This window comes from Oncorhynchus tshawytscha, linkage group LG13 (genome assembly GCF_018296145.1).
Source record: "Oncorhynchus tshawytscha isolate Ot180627B linkage group LG13, Otsh_v2.0, whole genome shotgun sequence".
Taxonomy (NCBI): domain Eukaryota; kingdom Metazoa; phylum Chordata; class Actinopteri; order Salmoniformes; family Salmonidae; genus Oncorhynchus; species Oncorhynchus tshawytscha.
The window spans coordinates 35,754,635-35,767,321 of NC_056441.1; the positions used below are offsets into that span (position 1 = coordinate 35,754,635).

General features: G+C 46.1%; 1 protein-coding gene across 2 annotated transcripts in view; it reads left to right on the plus strand.

The window, feature by feature from the left end:
* The first annotated feature begins 5,094 nt into the window (after positions 1–5,094).
* LOC112264812 (glutamate receptor ionotropic, kainate 5-like) overlaps positions 5,095–12,687 on the plus strand; it is an 89,851-nt gene continuing 82,258 nt past the window's right edge. For both annotated transcript variants that reach the window (XM_042295607.1, XM_042295608.1), the window contains exons 1-2: positions 5,095–5,882; positions 10,599–12,470. The gene's annotated coding sequence lies outside the window, so the exon portion shown is untranslated. The remainder of the gene's footprint in view (positions 5,883–10,598; positions 12,471–12,687) is intronic.

Here is a 12,687-nt window from a genome sequence, read left to right on the forward strand (position 1 = left end):
CAGGGCATGATGAACTTGAGACAGGGCATGATGAACTTGAGACAGGGCATGATGCACTTGAGACAGGGCATGATGAACTTGAGACAGGGCACGATGAACTTGAGACAGGGCATGATGAACTTGAGACAGGGCATGGTGCACTTGAGACAGGGCATGATGCACTTGCCACTTACTCCACGTGTCTACTAAATTAAGTAGTGAAAGCCTCTAACAACTCTTTCCACTGATTTGTGTGACAGATTTTTGTTGTTGTTGTTGATTGATTAGGATCTCCATTAGCTGACTCCAATGTAGACATCTAGCCTTACTGGGGGTCCCAACACATAACGAAAAATACATTAGAGACAAAAGACTTACAATTGACATACATTTAAAAACATTAACATGTAGTGTGTGTGTGTGATAATTAAATGCATCCACCTGCTGTCCCAGGTCTAAATCAGGCCCAGATTAGAGTGGAACAATGACAAATCGCAGTGGAACTGGCTATGAGGTCCAGAGTTGAGTTTGAGGGATCTAGACGGTGGTGAGACGGAGTGTTTAACCTCCCAAATGTTTGTGCCAAGTCTTGTCACATTTCACGTAACCACTTTGTCCATGTAAACATCAATGTTGCAACTCCTTTTTGACATTTCGGAGCTTCAATGAATCATTGGAGCGTTTAACATTGGACGTTCAGAGTTTATTTCTGCTCAACCGTGCTTTCAGAATTTATATTATGGCTATTCGTCATAGTTACTTCATTTAGTCTTCTTCACACCTCAAATTTGGACGATGACCTAGAGTAGCCACACAAACAAGATAGATTATCTCATCTAGGCAGTACGGTAGTGAAATCTCAGCAATTCATTTTCTCAGACATTTCATATTTCACAATTTGCGTCATGCTAAATACGCCATATCGTGACGCTAATGACAGTTGTTCCCACAAAAGGGGAGGCTTTAACATGTAGACGTGTGAAAACTGGTTTGAGAGGATGTATTCTTCCTGGTTTGAGGGGACATGTCCTTCCTGTTTTGAGAGGGTGTATTCTTCCTGGTTTGAGGGGACATGTCCTTCCTGTTTTGAGAGGATGTATTCTTCCTGGTTTGAGGGGACATTCTCTTCCTGTTCGTCTTTTCTCTGTTGTCTTTAGTCTAGAATCATATCCTCACATTTACAGTCGTACACGCTGTTATTTTCTGCACATAATTCAAGTACTGTGTACCATCTTTTTGACCCGTGTTTCTCCTGGCAAAGCCCCCAATTGCTTGTATTTCTGCCCACCCTGGCCATGACCTATGCCCTCACCACGCGCATGTGGGTCCCAAGTGTGTGCCTCCCAACATCTTCATTCTCATACTGCACCCCCCCATACCTCGACATCACTGTGCTTCATTGCTTCCCTCCCCCTCTCGCTATCCTCCCCTCCGTCTCAATCCTCTTTCACTCTACACTCTCTTATTCACTTTGTTGCTCCCTCAATGCTTCGCTCTCCTGCTCCCTCTCTTCCCTCCTTTCCTCTCTCTCTCTCGCTCACTCACTCATTGATAGTAGAGCGTATGTGACCGGCATGCTGAGAGCCTAATCATTATTCCACAGGCGAGGTATGGCGCCGGGGCTGAATGTCAGTTCTCCTCTTTTCTACCCCCTCTCTCTTTTTCTATCTCTCTCCCTCACCCACTGTTCTCCGGCTTTCTCCTTCGTAGTCTTCCCAACACACCTTTCTGATGTTTTCTCTCTCCCTCTCCCTCTTTCTCTATCGCTCTCTCTGGCTTTCCCCGCCATAGTGTTCTCAGGCTGTGGTGAACAGTGGGACCACACAGACGGGCCCGGAAAGGAGAGGACAGTATGAGTGAACGGGGACGATAAAACACCACAGTTGTTACATGCAGATAAAGGGACTTGGGTAGCGCACTGCCCTTAAGCAGGGGACACTAATGTCAAGCTGTGTGTGTGTGTGTGTGTGTGTGTATGTGTGTGTAGATGTGTGTTAATTTTTTGTATGTGTGTGTAGCTAGACATTTGTATTACATCTAGGCTGACTCTGATCAGTTTTATAGTGTCAATTCTGACGTATTAGATATCCCGGTCATCTATCATCCTTCTGAATATCTAAGCAGCATTAATTTCATGATCGGTCGAGTCTCATCCTTCTGAATATCTAGGCAGCGTTGATTTCATGATCGGTTGTGTCTCATCCTTCTGAATATCTAAGCAGCATTAATTTCATGATCGGTCGAGTCTCATCCTTCTGAATATCTAGGCAGCGTTGATTTCATGATCGGTTGTGTCTCATCCTTCTGAATATCTAGGTAGTATTGATTAATACATTTTTTGTATGTGTGTGTAGCTAGACATTTGTATTACATCTAGGCTGACTCTGATCAGTTTTATAGTTTCAATTCTGACATACTAGATATCCCGGTCATCTATCATCCTTCTGAATATCTAAGCAGCATTGATTTCATGATCAGCCGAGTCTCATCCTTCTGAATATCTAGGCAGCATTGATTTCATGATCGGTCGTGTCTCATCCTGAATATCTAGGCAGCATTGATTTCATGATCGGTCGAGTCTCATTCTTCTGAATATCTAAGCAGCATTGATTTCATGATCGGTCGTGTCTCTTCCTGAATATCTAAGCAGCATTGATTTCATGATCGGTCGTGTCTCATCCTGAATATCTAAGCAGCATTGATTTCATGATCGGTCGTGTCTCATCCTGAATATCTAGGCAGCATTGATTTCATGATCGGTCGAGTCTCATTCTTCTGAATATCTAGGCAGCATTGATTTCATGATCGGTCGAGTCTCATCCTTCTGAAAATATAGGCAGCGTTGATTTCATGATCGGTCGTGTCTCATCCTTCTGAATATCTAGGTAGTATTGATTTCATGATCGGTCGAGTCTCATCCTTCTGAAAATCTAAGTAGTATTGATTTCATGATCGGTCGTGACTCAATTTGTTCTTATTTATTTGGTATAAATTTGCATCACCTCACATTCGATTTCCCCCAATTTATTTCCTCTTTCAGTTGTTCTCATTTTCTCTCGTCCTGATCTCATATAAAGATCTGAAGCTAGCTATGCTCTTTATGTCCATAACGTCCCAGTAAGTGGTTCTCATTTCCTGCTTTATCCTAAGCACCCAGTGGCAGTTACAACATAGAAATACCCTGAATAGTGCCAGACCCAATGAAAATGGATATAGAGATGTGTGCACCATTGATTTAGGGAGCTTTCCATAGCAAATGTGTTATTGTGTTATTGTGCCTGTTTTTGTGTAGTGTAGTGTAGTGTAGTGTAGTGTGTGTGTGTGTGTGTGTGCGTGCGTGTGTGTGTGTGTGTGTGAATGAGTGAGAGAGAGGGGGGAGTGAAGTACCTACACATCATGCCCCAGGGGGACTCTACAAAGAGAGGGAGAGAGGATGAAAGAGGGGAGAAAGGAGGATAAGGGAGGTAAATGTAATGTATTGTGAGGGACGGTACGTAACACTCCTGTAGGGCATAAGGTTTATGAGCCCTGTCTCCCCCTGTGATCAGGCATTCCCTTTCCCTTTATCCTATCCTCACTGGATACACACACACACACACACACACACACACACACACACACACACACACACACGCACACACACACACACACAAACACACACACACACACACACGCCATCCGTGATGGATTTCTTCTCTCACATAACCATCTGCCTTATGTTTTTTTAACCGCAGGTTGAGTCTGTCTGTGTTTGTGTGTGCATGTGTGTGTACACTGTATGCTTGCGTTTGTTACTGTGATTTATAAACATAATATTATGTGCTTTGTAGTGTGTGGATAGAAATGGATATGCCTGTGAGTTTGTGCAGGGAATTTCAGTGTGGTTCTATGTCAGGGTGTTACTAGTAGGAAACAGCATCTCCACCCCGCTGATCCTCAACACTGGGGCCCCACAATGGTGCGTTCTCAGCCCTCTCCTGTACTCCCTGTTCACCCAGGACTGTGTGGCCACGCACGCCTCCAACTCAATCATCAAGTTTGCGGACGACACCACAGTGGTAGGCTTGACTACCAACAACAACGAAAAGGCCTACAGGGAGGAGGTGTGGGCCCTCGGAGTGTGGTGTCAGGAAATGACCTATGTCATTGTGTGGGATAATATCAGGTTCCACCATGCTCAAATGGTGCAAGCATGGTTTCAGGCCCATCCACATTTTACCACCCTGTACTCACCCCCATACTCTCATTTCCTAAAACCCAAATGAAGAAGTTTTCTCCACATGGGGGTGGAAGGTATATGATAGGCGCCCTCGCGAACAAGCCGCCCTTCTCCAGGCCATGGATGACGCATGCAATGACACCACTGCAGACCAGTGTCAGGCCTGGATTTGCCCAAAGAATCTTCCCAAGATGTTTGGCTAATGAAAACATCCATTGTGATGTGGATGAGAACCTGTGGCCAAATCCACAAGACAGAGTTGATGGAAATATAGAAGTACAGTAATCAATCCTTTGTTCAGCTTTTTACAGTAAGCCAGGTGAGGAACACCGCAGTTGATGTTTTACTGTAGTTTATTTCTTTTTTGTAGCTAATTATTTTTGCTCTGATTCAAAAGGAACCTATGAGTTATTTTATTGTATTTCATCAATAAATGTCAGATTTTGTTCAATGATTCCACTGTGTCTGTAGTATTATCTTTACTAGTCCTTTTTCAGTGATGTATTTACATGTAGTACCATAAACAAACATGTATCACATATTTTGTCCTACAATATTTAATGATTGTACTATCAACTACACAGTGAAACTATCGGTATATTGGGTGTGGGTGATCTAAATGAATGTTCCTATGGTATTTCATGATAAATGAGTTATTTGAACCAATGATTCTGCAAGTGCAAGGTTTCTTTAAAGATATGAATGCACAATGCAGTGTTTTGAACATTGGCCAGCCTGTGTTACAAGTGATGACCGTTCTGAGAGAGAGGCGGGCTGATGTTTATTTTATGTTGTGTCCTTGATTGACAGTAGGGGATGAAAGGGTGGCAGCCAGTTGATATTTATCTTGAGAGAGGGAGAGAGAGAGAGAGAGAGAGAGAGAGACGATTGGACTGGAGAGAGCTGAAGAGGTATTGAGGTACAATGAAGAGAGAGAGAGAGAGAGAGCAAGGAGCTTGCTGGTAGTGCTGAATGCAGTCCGTTCCTTCGCTAGCCCCACAGGAAATACAGCGAGCCCAATACTGAGGGACAACAGGACAAGAGGCGTTAGATAGAAAAAAGAGGAGTCAAAAAGAACAGGGGAACAGGGGAACAGTTACACAGCTTTCACTCATCTCCAAATGGACTGGTCTTTATGAAGAAAAGGAGCAACACAGAAGCCCAGAGAGGAGGGGGTCGATTCCTGTCATCTTCTTGTGACAGCCTGTGGAGCCGTAACCGGGGTGTCATTGCGACAGCGTTTGCTCTGCATTTTATTTGAGTGTGTGTATCCGTTTACCTGTCAATAGAGTCTGGAGCTGTGATTGGCTTCATGGAAAGAAAGTGATCTGTCGTTCTGTTTGTAAAAGGGGATTTGGACAGGACGGATTTTGGGGAATTCGGGGAATGCTTAAAGGACACAGACCTGCTAGGGTCATAGTGTCTCTATTGCGCCTGCAACGCGCAACTCTGCTCTTCTCTCCTCTGCTCCTCTCCTCGGCTTTCTCCCTCGTTTCCCCCCCTTCCCCCTCCTCCCATTCTCTCCTTTCGCTCTCTTTTCCCCGGCGCTGGCACACACGCTCGTAATAGCCGTCCGTTTGGCATTTGGCTGAGGGCTCCCTCACTCGCTCTCCGTGGCAGCCGCTAACTGCTGATCTAGCAGGGGCTAACCGTTCGTTCGCCCATGGAAAGGGGACTGAGATGGGTGAGTGTGGGTTTTTCCCTCTCCTCTTTTCTCCCCCTTTTCATCTCCTCCTCCTCCCTCTCTCTCATCCCCGTTCTTATTTCTGTTACATCTTTATCTCGCTGGTCGTTATTTGTCCATTGTTCTCCATCAATCAACCCCCCTTTCCTATATCGACTATGGTCATCCCTCAGCCATTTTATCGCCCCCCTCTGTCTTTCGTTCCCCTCTTTCCCGTTCCCTCGTTTCTTTCGTCAATCATTCCCTCCATCACCCACCCAGCCACCCATCGAGGGTGCATACATACTGTATGAACGAGCCTGGATGTCAACCGCCGTTCAACCGGTCAAAAACCGTCACTCACAGCGAACTCCCCACCCCCGGAATTCCTATTTCTCCACATAATCCCACTCTCTTCTTCCCTCACCCCTACTCAACCTCCATGATTACCCCCAAACCACTAACCACCAGCATCATCTCAGCTCCATAGACTCATATTTTTGGTCAGTGTCTGAAAAGCCATAAGGACTGTAATGGCTGTACGCTAATGCTAACACTAGATGGCACTCGGGGTGACGGGGTCATAATAGCACAAGCTGTGTTCTGTTACTGAGATCACCATCACTCTGTGTGCCTCCGTTGGGTTGCTGCAGCGGGTCTAAACAGCGGGAGGCAGGGTCCTGTTGTCCCGTAGGCTGCAGGCGACATTCTGGAATAGAACACAGCAATGACAAACCAGTGTCTGTTCAATAACGCTATAGCTACACCTCAGGGGGGATGTGTTGAGTTCTCGTGCACATACACACACTTACGTTCGTTCGCGCGCGCACACACACACACACACACACACACACACACACACACACACACACACACACACACACACACACACACACACACACACACACACACACACTGTAACATACCAGCACACACTAATGCATTCACACACACACACACACACACACACACACACACACACACACACACACACACACACACACACACACACACACACACACACACACACACACCCTGACACACATTCTTTAACAAGATGCCTACAACCATGATGCAGAAAGGGGTACAGACACACACACCTACTGCTTTGCCATCTGGCTGTACCACAGGTTTCTCCATTCTGAGACGTAAATGGTGCTTTACCGTATGAAGACACAAAGATGACCCTGTGACTAAAACAACGTGAAGCCTAACGAATAATGACACAAATGAGAGAGAACTGTGATTTACAAACAATGACTCATGGGTTTGGATACAGAAGTCCTAAATTACATTGAAATATTGGAGATGATATCAGAGCAAACCAGCACTTCTTTTGTCTAGGCCTCAATATATAACCCAGATGATGTAAACAGAGATGCTTAGGGGACATTACTCATTTTTAAAAGGCTTGTGATATTTTTTTACCTTTATTTAACTCGGCAAGTCAGTTAAGAACAGATTCTTATTTTCAATGATGGCCTAGGAACAGTGGGTTAACTTGTTCAGGGGCAGAACGACAGATTTTTACCTTGTCAGCTCGGGGGATCCAATCTTGCAACCTTTCGGTTACTAGTCCAACGCTCTAACCACTAGGCTACCCTGCCGCAGTTGAACCTGTATCTTTCCCACTGGAAAGTTGCCCCTAAGCACAGATCCAGGGACAGTTTATGTTTAATCTCTGAGAGGTTTACGGTTAGGGCACGGATAAGGAAAAGCTGATCTGAGATATGCTATTAGGGGCATCCTCCGCCTGTGACCTCTCCATCCAACTAATTTGCCTGCCATCACCATTCACCGTCACACCACATGAACTCCAAACTCCTACTCACCGTACACACCACACACACACTTTCAGTTCTCACACATTCAAACATCTATCTATCTGTCTCCCAGGAGTTGGAAGCATCCACACAAAGAACTCGCTCACAATAGCTACATGCGAGCTGTTGTGCTCTGCAGATGCACTTTCGGCTGGAGTGTTGCAGTGAAGCCGGGTAGCTCCATTTGCTAAGTGCTAAATCAGACTGTAGTTGCTAGTTGGTAGCTACATGCGGAACACAAGAGGCCACTTGACCGCCGTCCCCCGCTAAGGCGTGCAAGCTGTGCGCGTTCGGCTCCCGCTGCCACTGATGGCGTTACGTAAAGGGCGCTAGCGTTAGGCAAATGTTAGTCAAAATGTTGGTAGAATGGTAAAATCTCCAATGTCCATCGCTGTGGCTATACCTTCAAACACGTCCGCCCCCCTCCCTTTCGAACAGCCTCTGCATTTTCTGAAATGAACGCCCTTGGTGGTAATGTATATGATATGAACGCGCTGCTAATGTCATGGCAACAGTGAGGAAACATTTAGACAGCGTACGTTTGCAGCAGTGCGGCCTTTTAAGTACAGAGTGTAAATGTTGATGTTTACAGGGAAAAGACCATAGAGTCCTCCTTGTCTGTGTAAACACTTACTTAGAAGAGCATTCGCTAAATGTACAAAAGTATGTGGACACGCCCTTGATTCGGCTATTTCAGCCACACCCGTTGCTGACGGGTGTTTAAAATTGAGCACACAGCCCTGCAATCCCCATAGACAAAGATTGGCCTTATAGAAGAGCTCAGTGACTTTCAACGTGGCACCGTTAAGAGATTCCACCTTTCCAACATTTTTTTATTTAACTCGGCAAGTCGGTGAAGAACAAATTCTTATTTTCAATGACGGCCGAGGAACAGTGACAGCCTAGGAACCTCGTCTGCTCAGAGGAGTCGATCTTGCAACCTTTCGGTTACTAGGCCAACGCTCTAACCACTAGGCTACCTGCCGCCCTGTCAAGTAGTCAAACAAGTCAATTAGTCAAATTTCTGCCCTGCTCGAGCTGCCCCCCATCAACTGTAAGTGCCGTTATTGTGAAGTGTAAATGTCTAGGAGCAACAATGGCTGAGCTGCGAAGTGATAGGCCAGACAAGCTCACAGAACGGGACCGCAGAGTGCTGAAGCGTGTAGTGGGTAAAAACCGTCTGTCCTCGGTTGCAACACTCACTTCCAAATTTCAGACTGCCTCTGGAAGCAATGTCAGCACAAGAACTGTTTGTTGAGAGCTTCAGGAAATGGGTTTCCATGACTGAGCAACCGCTCACAAACCTAAGATCACCATGTGCAATGGCAACCGTCGACTGGGGGGGGGGGTGTAAAGCTCACCGCCATTGGACTCTGGAGGAGTGGAAACACGTTCTCTGGAGTGATGAATCACGCTTCACCATCTGGCAGTCCGACGGACGAATCTGGGTTTGGCGGCTGCCAGGAGAACCTGCCCGAATGCATAGTGCTGTAAAGTTTGGTGGAGGAGGATTAATGGTCTGGGGCTGTTTTTCATGGTTTGGGCTAGGCCCCTTAGTTCCAGTGAGGAGAAATCTTAACACTACAGCGTACTATGACATTCTAGACAATTCTGTGCTTCCAACTTTGTGGCAACAGTTTGGAGAAGGCCCCTTTCCTGTTTCAGCACGACAATGCCCCCGTGCACAAAGCAAGGTCCAAACAGAAATGGTTTGTCGAGATCCATGTGGATCCATGTGGCCTGCACAGAGCCCTGACCTCAACCCCATCGAACACCTTTGGGATGAATTGGAACACCGGCTGCGATCCAGGCCTAATCGCCCAACATCAGTGCCCCGACCTCGTGAATGCTCTTGTGGTTGAATGGAAGCAAGCCCCTGCAAGTCCCCAGTCACCTGAGCCACGGCGTGTTTACACTGTTACCACCTGGTACACAGTCTCGGACCAGCAGGCTACGAGGATTCTACTACCACTAGACCCATCTGACTGCTGAACAGCTAACTCTAGCTGCCTCCCTGCACAGAACTGCACCTTAGAGACTAGTTTCATCTCAGAGACTATCTGCCCTTTGGAGACTATTTGCACCGACGACCCGCACATCCAACCCTTACACACAAACCCAGCCACATGCACTCAAAACTCACACACAGGCATACACACAGTCAATGCTGCTTTTTCTACAATATTTGTAAGTACGGTCCATTATGACCGTGTAGTACTATGCATTCTACGTCTCATATTGCTCCTATTGCTTGTTGTTCTTGACTTGTTATTGATATTATTGTTATTGACTAATGTGCTGCGTTGTTGAGGGAGTTAGCCCAAAAGCGCTTTGATGCACCCTTTATACCTGCTGTAAACTGCATGAGACATATAATGTTATACTCACATTCATTCCCAAGTTGAACAAATTGTGTCGTTTACCTCGAAAACAAAGTATGATTCAAGTCAGCGGAACCACACATTTAAAATTGGATGAACAATGATAGTTTGCATAAGTACAAAGGTGGCTGTGCCTGCTATACATTTCTTATGAAATTGATGTTGTAATTGAACACTGACAAATAAATAGAATAAGTCACATAAAATGCGGCCTTTTTACAGTGCATTTTCTGGGAGATGGTGAATAATGACTGGGTATACAATACAGTATGATGTTGAAATGCTGAAACGCACTCTCTCTCTGTCTCTCTCTCTGCCTCTCTCTCTGTCTCTCTCTCTGCCTCTCTCTCTGCCTCTCTCTCTGTCTCTCTCTCTGCCTCTCTCTCTGTCTCTCTCTCTGCCTCTCTCTCTGTCTCTCTCTCTGCCTCTCTCTCTGTCTCTCTCTCTGTCTCTCTCTCTGCCTCTCTCTCTGTCTCTCTCTCTGCCTCTCTCTCTGTCTCTCTCTCTTGCTCTTTTTCTCTCTTTCACTACAGATCTCGAATCACTCCTGGAGACCTTTTCACCTGGCGTCCATTTCCTGCCCTGACAAGGACCACACTTCCCTCCATGGGGCCACTCTTCTGTGTGATCACCTCTAGAGTACCCCGCATCCTTCACACCTAAAGACTTTCCATCAAGCTTGCTTCCTTTCGGTGGTGCCATGGCAACCCGTTCCGTTCACAGCCTCAGTGTTTTACTGCCACGTTGAGTGACGAGAGGATTTGGGTAATTTTTTATGTATGATGACAAGTGGATGTGAGAACTAAAAGACAGGAAAACCATTGGTACCCGTGAATTTCCTGCCAAGATGTCTCACACGAGGTGATGCGGCTGTCATGTAGGAAGTGCAGTAATGTATTGGATTCCCGAAAATCCTTTAGTTCCAGATAATCTCGTTTCAACATAAACACTCTTTGTATCCTTCTGTGATCTACAAAGCAGTGGATTCACTCTCACAACCCAGAACTGAGCGATCGTTTGAAATTGCAACTAGGTTAGTATCTGCCCATCTCTTCTCGCATATTCCCATCATTTCACGTATGCTTTAGAGTAGCCTAATTATGTTTGGCTTACTCTAAGAGACTGTGTGAAAATCTTCCAGCCCTCCCGGTGAGAAGTACACCTGAAACAAACAAATTAGAACAACAACAAAAAGGTGTAGATAAGGAAGAGAGAGGTAGAAAGAGAGAGATTAACAAAGATAAGCGTGTCAAGCGGGAGAACAGGTGTAGAGTATCTAAAAGAGAAAAGTGAGAGAGAGGGAGGCTGAGAGTCAGGCTGACATTTTCAGAAGCCCAGTTATAGAGGAGAGGGGAGAGAAAGGAGAGAATCCGCAGGGATGGATAGAGTGGGGGGTCTGGGTAAGGTTCAGGGGGCCATTTCTGTCAGATAGTGGGGTAACGGTGGGATCCCAACCTTTAGACTGAAACCCACCCAGTGTCATTGGCATTCTCTGCACTGCCTTCCTCGCTATTCGTCAGGCGAAGGGGAGAGTGTAAGAGAACAAAAAGAGAGGGGGGGAGTGAAAGAGAGAGCAAAAACGAGTGCTTCTGAATGATTGTACTGTCGCCACAACCGGGGCCAATTAAGAGAATTGCATTATATGCCTTAATCTTGCCAGTCAAGTGGGAGAGATATAGACAGAGAGAGGAAGAGAGAGGGAACCCGAAAGAGAGAGGGGTACAGGTGCCACAGACACATGTCATTATCGCCTTCCTCTTTAATTTAGTTTTTTCTTTTCATCTCGGAACGAGATCCCTTTTGAGGACTGTTCGCCCCGTTCGCCGCAAGGGAAGGCGGGAGAATGAAAGAGTTATTTTTTTCCAATTGAAACAGAACGTTCTTTTTCCTCCCGGCTCTTTTATTTGTTAACAGCACACACTCGTTCATTCTGCCGTCTGTTCATCGCTCCACCAGGGCAGAAAGCTAGATATTTCACCTTCACCTCCGTCTAAATCCCCTTTTTCCACTGCTGTTGGGTATTTTTCACTCCTGTAGAAAATGCATCCTTTTGCACCCTGAGGGAATCATTTCCTATTAAAGAACAAACCCAGGGGTTGGACATTACTCCTATATAGGTTTCCCCCGTAATACACCGTATCACCATATCAAAAAGAATAGACTACTTGGTGAAAAGAAACAGAAAACCCTCCCAAAGCCCAGAGACCCAGTCCCTCACGACACCCCCCAACTCCTTTTTCTTCCTCCCCTCCCTCCCTCCCTCCGCCTTCCCCTCCTCTCGGATCTTACTCCTCTCGCTCCATTCCTTTTATCCGTGGGGGCATCCCACTCCCCGCCGGGACTAAGCCGGCTTGCATCCGCGGGAATCTTTTGATATCGGCTCCTGGTGTCGTCTGATTCATTCTGTGAGTATACCTCTCTTTCCTCTCGCTCTCCCCTCTCAGTTGGTGTGTGAGTGCGCCATTGTGTGTCTACTCTACAGGTACCTTGCCTCCTGTTAAGGCGTCTCTCCCTTCGTTTGATTATAGTGGCGAGCTTGTAGTAATGCTCTCTAGTAAAGGGTAGAACGGTTTAGTCCGTGTGTGTGTTTTTGTGTATGTGTGTGTGATGTATTTACATGTG